The sequence below is a fragment of the Peromyscus leucopus genome, chromosome 12 (genome assembly GCF_004664715.2).
Source record: "Peromyscus leucopus breed LL Stock chromosome 12, UCI_PerLeu_2.1, whole genome shotgun sequence".
Lineage (NCBI taxonomy): Eukaryota > Metazoa > Chordata > Mammalia > Rodentia > Cricetidae > Peromyscus > Peromyscus leucopus.
Genome location: NC_051073.1, coordinates 16,468,747 through 16,476,899, shown reverse-complemented (window position 1 = coordinate 16,476,899; position 8,153 = coordinate 16,468,747).

The following is an 8,153-nucleotide window of genomic DNA, read 5'->3' as shown; positions in this document are numbered from 1 at the left end:
AGAGGAGAAAAGAAAGAACAGGAAGGCAGAAGGGGTCACTGCCAGCTGCCGCCATGACAAGCAGCATGTGAAGACACCGGTAAGCCACAAGTCACATGGCAAGGTATAGATTTATGGAAATGGATTAATTTAAGCTGTAAGAACAGTTAGCAAGAAGCCTGCCATGGCCATACAGTTTGTAAGCAATATAAGTCTCTGTGTTTACTTGCTTGGGTCTGAGCGGCTATGGGACTGGCAGGTGACAGAGATTTGTCCTGACTGTGGGCAAGGCAGGAACACTCTAGCTACATGTAGCTATGTTTTACTCCTAAATATTGCAAGTTATTGCCAATGTCTTAGGTTGGCTGCTGGTGCTGGATGGTAAGATACTATTGCTGAAGATACCAGTTATTTTAGTCATAGAACAAGAAGACAAAAAGTTGGTATGGATTGGAAGGTTCAGAACTTCTGTCAATCTTTTCCAGTGCTGAAAGGTGCAAAGAATGCTTCTAGAGGAGAAAATCCTTAATTTCACCCAGTGATAAAATTTGTGACCTATGATAATGGTAGGCTTCACAAGGTGTGATCGTGACATAATAGTGACATAAATGTTAAGGGCATGACCAAATACTTTCTAATTGGATTTAAGCCTGCTCCACAAGGTGAAACCCATGGCTTGGGCTATTATTATGCCAAGAACTAGTGCTTAGAAAGATCATAGACTCTAAGTCTGAACCTACCATTTTGGTACATGCACAGTATTAAACCAATTCCTAATGGCTTACCTTGATGTCCATAGAATAAGGCCTCATCAGGAAAGCTTTGTTTGCAATAGATGGTTTTCAACACAAATATTCATAATTGGCCAAGTAGCAGAGAATAAGAGACTGAAGAATTTTCAACTATAAGTGAAACATACATTGTAACCCCTCCTACAAATGCTCAGGGATCATTACAAAAGAGTGGGCAGAAAGATTGTAGGAGCCAGAGGTGGAATATAATCATAAGGAAATAAGACCTTCAGAACATAGCAGAGCAGCTACATATATGAACTTAGAAAAGTTGTGACAACATGTACAAGACCTGTGTAAGCCTAAGTCAGATCAAATACCATCATGAAGAGGAGGCATGAGTATGAAGTTCTACCCCTTGACAAGAAAACATTGGTAATTAGTAGTTTCCAGGACAGGAAGGAGCAGGTTTTTTTCCAAGTTTGTAGATTCTGAGTCACCCATTCTCCATTGGAAGTCTGTGGAGCCAAGGATGTGTTAAAGACACAGGAATCAAAGAGTGTGATGCCTTCTTTCTATTTTGCTGTTTCTTTTTAAACATAACATACATATACACAACCCAACTCATATGTTGTATGACAGTTTCTACCTGCCCATGTGGTGCATGAATTTGGGAACTTTGTACTCAATGCTTCATAAATAACATAGGATAAGATTATTCTTTTTTCAACTTTGTCTAATCATAGAGTTATGAACAAAAAAATGCTCTAAAAATCCAGTATTCTAGTAGTTATTTTTAATATTTAATATGCAAGGAAAATAGTAGATGTGAGACCACTCTAGAATGTATGTCAATGTCAAGGACTTCTAATGAGAAAAACCTCTGTAAGTTGTCATGAGTCATAAAGGAATCAAGAAAGTCACCCTCTCTACATCTTTAAGTTCTTTGCCATTGAGAAAATATTTCAACTTTGTTCTTCCTTCCTGTGATGTAAGATAAGGGTACCAAAACTACTACCATCTTCAAAGTCTTGTTGTAAACATGAAATATTTTTGTTGATTCTGCTCTTTGATAAAAGCAGTGGTATTATTAATTTTACTAAGAGTAAGGTATATTCAAACAATTCCATATTTATAACAACATTTTTTATTCCTCTTAAAACATGGGAAGAGAGAGGCAAAAGCATCATAAAAAGCCAAGGTTAAGAAACAGAAAATTTATACAAGTGCCTTGACATTCTAATTTGAAATAGTGCTACAGCAGAAGCCTGCAGCAGTTAGGGATTCCTTAGAAATATCCTGTTTCTTTTCAACCAGCTTCTTCCCGGTTCATCTAATTGGGATATTATCAGCAGGAGTAATTTTCTCTACATGTTTATGATGCTCACAGTGTACATTGCGATGAATAATGATTTTTCCTAAGTGAACTGAAGCAGAGCCAAAAAGCCAAGCAGAGCATTTACCACCGCTCGTCAAGTGGAGAAGGTACCAACCCTGAAAGACAGAAACAATTGCATTTGACCCTGATAACTGAATGGGTTGTGTGAACCCCAACCTTGCTCTTTAAAACAAAAATAACAAAAATGTGCTTCAGAGGAGATAAATGACTCCACAGAGGAGGCAAAAGACAAGTTCTTCCATACACTCTGAAATGTTAGTTGTAAGAGGGAGAGATTCTTATCCTCATAATTCCCTGAGGAGGAAAGGCGCTGCAGAGTTGAGAAGATAGCCACATCACGAATTCAGGGAACATTTCCATCTCAGCTAGCATCTGCCAGCAGATAGTAAACCTGGGGTTAACTGTCACACAGTGTGGGTACCTTGCTCTCCAGTAAGGCTGATGAGAAAACCTTATAGCTCCTGGCACAATTGTTCATGTTTCATTTCTAACGGTACGTGGATGTGAAATTATAAAAGAAGCTTAAAGACAAAAAAAATATTTTAACTCTATTGGAAGAAAATATATTTTTTTACAATCCCATTTTGTGTTTTGGTTTGGTTTGGTTTTTGATGCAACTCGTTTCTATGAAGACATACTTTCAAAATGGGCAGAATATTTGTGGATTCTGAAATGTATTATTAATCCATAAGTAGGCAATTTGTGTGTGTGTGTGTGTGTGTGTGTGTGTGTGTGTGTGTGTGTGTGTGTACAAGTGCTTTCAAGGGGGAAAACAGAAAAGGTTAAGAAGCAAGAGTGACAATAAAGATGTAGCTGAGCTGTCAAGGACTTGATGGACAAGCATTGCTTAGAGACAAATGTAATTGCTTGTTTCAACCTGTGGGTGTAGAAGGAGGTCATAGACACTTTAGATTTATGCTTACATCAAGGCTGTTCCGAAGCACAGAAGACCTTTCTTCTTCTTGTGTACTCAGTATGCTGTCTCATAAAATAAAGCAGGTCTTTCATCCTGTTGATCACTTATTTATATTTAGTATATAGAACTGCACGGAAACAATGTATCATGTGGGAAGTAATGGATTAACATTCTAAATATTGACAGCAAATAATTACTAATATAAATTCTGATAATGTATATTAATTCAATAATTAACATGTTAATTCACAATAAAGGCAATTATGGTAAAATGTAAATATTTAATAAGAAGAGCAAACTGCGTAATAATTAAAGAGAGGATTTTCTACAACTTAGAACTGGGAATACATAGGATGTGCTCAAAATACCATCACCTAACTAACATGCATATATTATCACAGGGCTAGTTTCTGTCAAAATCTATTACAGCTGTAATTTGGTACTGAAACACTTTCAAGTAACTCCCTCTAACTTCAGAATTGCATAATTCCACCCACCCCCCTCAACAGGAATAGTTTTAGCTTACTGAATCTATCAATTGAAATGTGTTGCTTTAAAAATTTGGGGATGATGAAAGGTTGCCAAGGTCAGAAAGTGTTTTATCATTGGAAACTGCATGTATACCACAGAGATTTGCTGTCAGAGTTAATTTTGCTCACTGAATAGCCACGAGAAATTATTTAAATATTTTACTTTGTCATTATTGCATTGCAGAGGATCATAAAGCACCCATAACAACTCTACTTTGGGGCATTTCACAGAGGGTGAAAACTGACACTCATCATTGATAAATAACACTTGTTAACTAATCACAAACTGTCAGGTCATGTGTCTGAATAATTTGCTGTATAATTTTCTCACATTAGTCGAATGAAAATGTGAAAATGCTTATACTATTACAGCCAGTTAACTTAATGATAGGTGATATGTTAAAATTAATTATCTGGCATGTCATATTACTTCAAATTTGAATTAGTCTCCCATTTGACCCAAATATTTGCAAACACTGTACAAATATGAGTGGTTTGTTAATTTATTACATATGAGTTTATAGCTTTTTGTTGTTGTTGTTGTTTTGAGACAGGTTTCTCTGTGTAGTTTTGATGCCTGCCCTGGATCTCGCACTGTAGACCAGGCTGGCCTAGAACTCACAGAGATCTGCCTGGCTCTGCCTCCCAAGTGTTGGGATTAAAGGTATGTGCCACCACCGCCCATAGTCTTTATAGCTTTTTAAGGGAAAATAAATTATTGTACTAATATGCTTGCATGTGTTTGTGTAAGGTGAATATATATATAGACATGTTATAAATATGATTATGTTCATATGATGTAGAGCTGATGTGGCCTTTGCTCAGACTGTGGCAAAGGAGTAATAGAATGGACAATGTTCCCCAAACTATGATTGTTAGAAGCCTTACATCAGCACTGCTGTAGTATTCTGTATTCACCATTGTCCATGTTCCAGAAATCCCTGTTCCTACCAACACGCTGAATATGCCGAAGAAACAAGTAAGCACATTCCACTGTACTTTCTCCCTTCTCTCCAGTGTTCTCTGTCTACAAGACATGGTTAAACAGAACACTTACTTTATCAATATGAGAAAAATATATTTAGCCAGAGAACTCCCAGCTTCTCTACATGACACAGTACAGATAACCTCGTTTAAAGCAATGCTTCAGGAGACAAAGAAAGAAGTGACTCTCATATTATTCAGATTGATTCCTCGTCATTTTACATTTCCACTCATTAGAAATCATTAATAATAAGCATTGGGATTAATTTTGATTGATGCCGTCTGACCATGTGTTCCAAAATGCTGTTTGTGGAATTTTCACTGTTTTCAAGACTGTTAGATGTGCTCAGTAGGAAGAAACATAATTGAGGAAGTTTCCAAGATCCATTTTACACTGGAAATGAAACCTTACCTTAGCAGGAAATAATATTTAAGATTTGTCAGTTAGAAATTTGAAAATTTTCTTACCAGTCAAACAAAAAGATAATTATTTTTTTCAACTCCCCTTACTCACTCATTATCTATAAATAAGGGTATATTTGCCCTAAAAACAAAGTTTGTGATGATTAGTAAGGAAAATCACTTTTCTGAAATAGTAATGTCTTTGCTAAATTACCATTTTGTCATCTAGTAGCAAAATATGAAAGTCTGCTACCTAACAAATACAATTTGAGTTCTTGGTTTTGTTTTGATTTGTTTTTGTTTGCTTGTTTGTTTGTTTTCTGGGTGTCTTTGATCTGAGCATTGACTGTCTCCCCATTGGCTAAGATTAAAGTAGACACATGGCAAGCTGGTGATCCATGTATAGAGGTTACTCAGGGAGGAATGGTTATATTGTTCTAACAATAAAAGATTTCTGAAATTCTTTCCCCATGAAATGAAGGAAAAGAAAGTCTGTAAAAATGAGAGAAATATGGTGGCGCAGTTGTAAGCTGAGCTGAGATGGATAAGGGGTGGCTAACTAAAGCAGTATTGGGTGTGATGGCCAGGCCTTCTATCTCTTACTGCAGTAGAGTGGGAAAGAAGATAAACTGGAGAAAGCTCAAGTGCCTTTTTTTTGAATTTTTCTTTAGGGATCTCTCTTTGAGGGGTATGCAGAAGAATATTGACATGAGGAGTGCATCCCTGGTAATAACTGCAGACCTGAAGGCCCATGACTCCATCCAATCTTATGTACTACGGCAAGACCAAACTCTAACACAACTTTCATCAGCATGAGCCTATAGCCCTGAGAGACTGCCAGCTATTTTTTCCCACTCTTCAATATTTCATACCTGTGTTTGAAATGTCTTCCAAGAAAAGCCAGAAGTTGCTAAAAAGTGTTTATCATCTTTTCCAGTTATAACAATGTCACATGAATCTTAAAAGTTCTCATTAATAGAGTCAAATCTGAGGCCAAGTATTGGGGTGAACACTGGAAGATCAGAGAGATAGAACAAGTCACAGCTAACCTCACCTGGCCAACTTCTCAGCTGATCTTGTTTCCTCAGACTGGAAGCCTCTGTGTCCTCATATCCAAATGGCTCTCAGCTGAACTGTGCTGCTCGAAACCTAAAAGCTTAACCAGCCAAATGCTTAACCAGGGCAAAACTTAACCAGCCAAATGCTTCTAATTTCTGGTCTTTACACCTTATATATCTTTCCTTTCTACCATCACCCCCTGAGATTAAAGGCTCACTTTCTGGGATTAAAGGCGTGAGTCACCATGCTTAGCTGTATCCTTGAACAGATGAATTTCAGCCTCTGGAATACTAGGATTAAAGGCGTTTGCTACCACTACATATCCTAAATAGTGACTTTTCTGTTCTCTGACCCCAGATAAGTTTATTATGATATACAATATTTTGGGGGAACACAATACCACCACATAACCTCTTTGATTAATTATTATAAAAATATAATTCAGTCCATTCAGGAACCTACAACTAAATGCCACAAATTTTGTGACTTCCAAAGAACAGAAATTTATTTTTCATAGTTCTGGAGTTGAAATGAATGTTATGATACTTACGATCTTTTGATAACAATGACCTGGCATATATCTCTTGATTGCATCTCACATTGTAGAAAGGAAAAGAAATCTCGCCATCTAATCACTCTTCAACATTCCACATCTCTTAACATCATCATGCTGGGGATTCATTTTTTTTTTTAAAGAATGAATTTTAAGAATGCAAAAACATTTAGTGTATAGCATCTTAAAACTATCAGACCTTTTCTGTTTCTGGGATGTAAAATCACCACCAGAAACTATTTATTTAACCCTAAGAGTTAATATTAGAAATAAGAGACAAGTGAGATAAGTCTCTACTTTTGTCAGATCATAGCTTCCTGTTGAACCAGTGCCTTCTGTCATGAAGATAAAAAGCATTTTGCACCTTATTTTTTTTTTGTTTCTGTTTTTGTGTTTCTCCTCAGGAAAAATTTTAACGAATGAATTCAGGTTGCTTTAGTCACATAGACTCACTTAGCTCACCCCAGACTTTTTGATATCTGTAGAGAAGTGTTAAATTATGCCACCTCAGCATTTTGCTTTTAAGAAGGAGATCAGAGATGGGTTGCTTGGGATACTCAGTAGAACCACAAACAGATGGAGATCTCATATAAATCCTTTCTTGTTCTAAAGTGTGTAAAATGATACACAAGAAGTTAACACATATAAAATACCCATGCAGTAGAACTTCCTCTTTACTCATGCAGAATGAACCCATCTATCCTCTCTTCCTTGTCCTGTCAAGGAAGCTCTTTAAATAACCTAAGCACCTGAGTTGGGGTAGTGATTTTCTTTCTTTTTTTTTTTTTTCATTTTTATTTATTAAGAAATTTTCAACTCATTCCACATACCAACCACAGATCCCCCCTCCTCCCACCCATCCAGCACTCTCTCCCAAGCCACCCCACATCCCCACATCCTCTAGATCAAGGTCTCCCATGGGGAGCCTGGCACACTGAGCCTAGGCAGGTCCAAGCCCCTTCCCACTGCACCAAGGCTGTGTAAGGCATCACACCACAGGCACCGGATTCCCAGAAACCTACCCATGCACCAGGGACAGATCCCAATCCCCATGGCTGTGATACCTGTCATTTGTTGTTGTTGAGAGACAATGTGTCATGAGAAGCAAGGAAATGATTTTGAAAGCTATATTTAGATTTATATACAGATTACTGTCTGCATGTTAGAATTATGGTACTGAGTATTACTATTATTTTGACAGACTTCAAGATTATGTTAACTTCTAAGGCTCAGCCACACTTGTACTTACTATGACTTTGTCTCTGTATTCCTTTCCTAGAGCAACCTGTTAATGCCAAGAGTAAATCTTTGGGAACTCAATCCATGTGAAATTATACTGCATTCCCCCTTATACAAAGTTATCTTTAAAATAACTGTTAGCATATATGTATAAGGTGATCTCTAAGGTTTTAAGATTTACCACAGATTATTTCTTTATTCTATTTATATATGTCAAATATCTTCTAACTCATATTCCAACGTTAGTAGCCAAAACATTATCTATTTGCAGGAAAAAGGTCCTAAATAAATTGCCTTCAGCTGAGTTTCTAATAAAAAAAATATAAGAAACCACTACTGTAAAAAAAAAAAATATGCCACC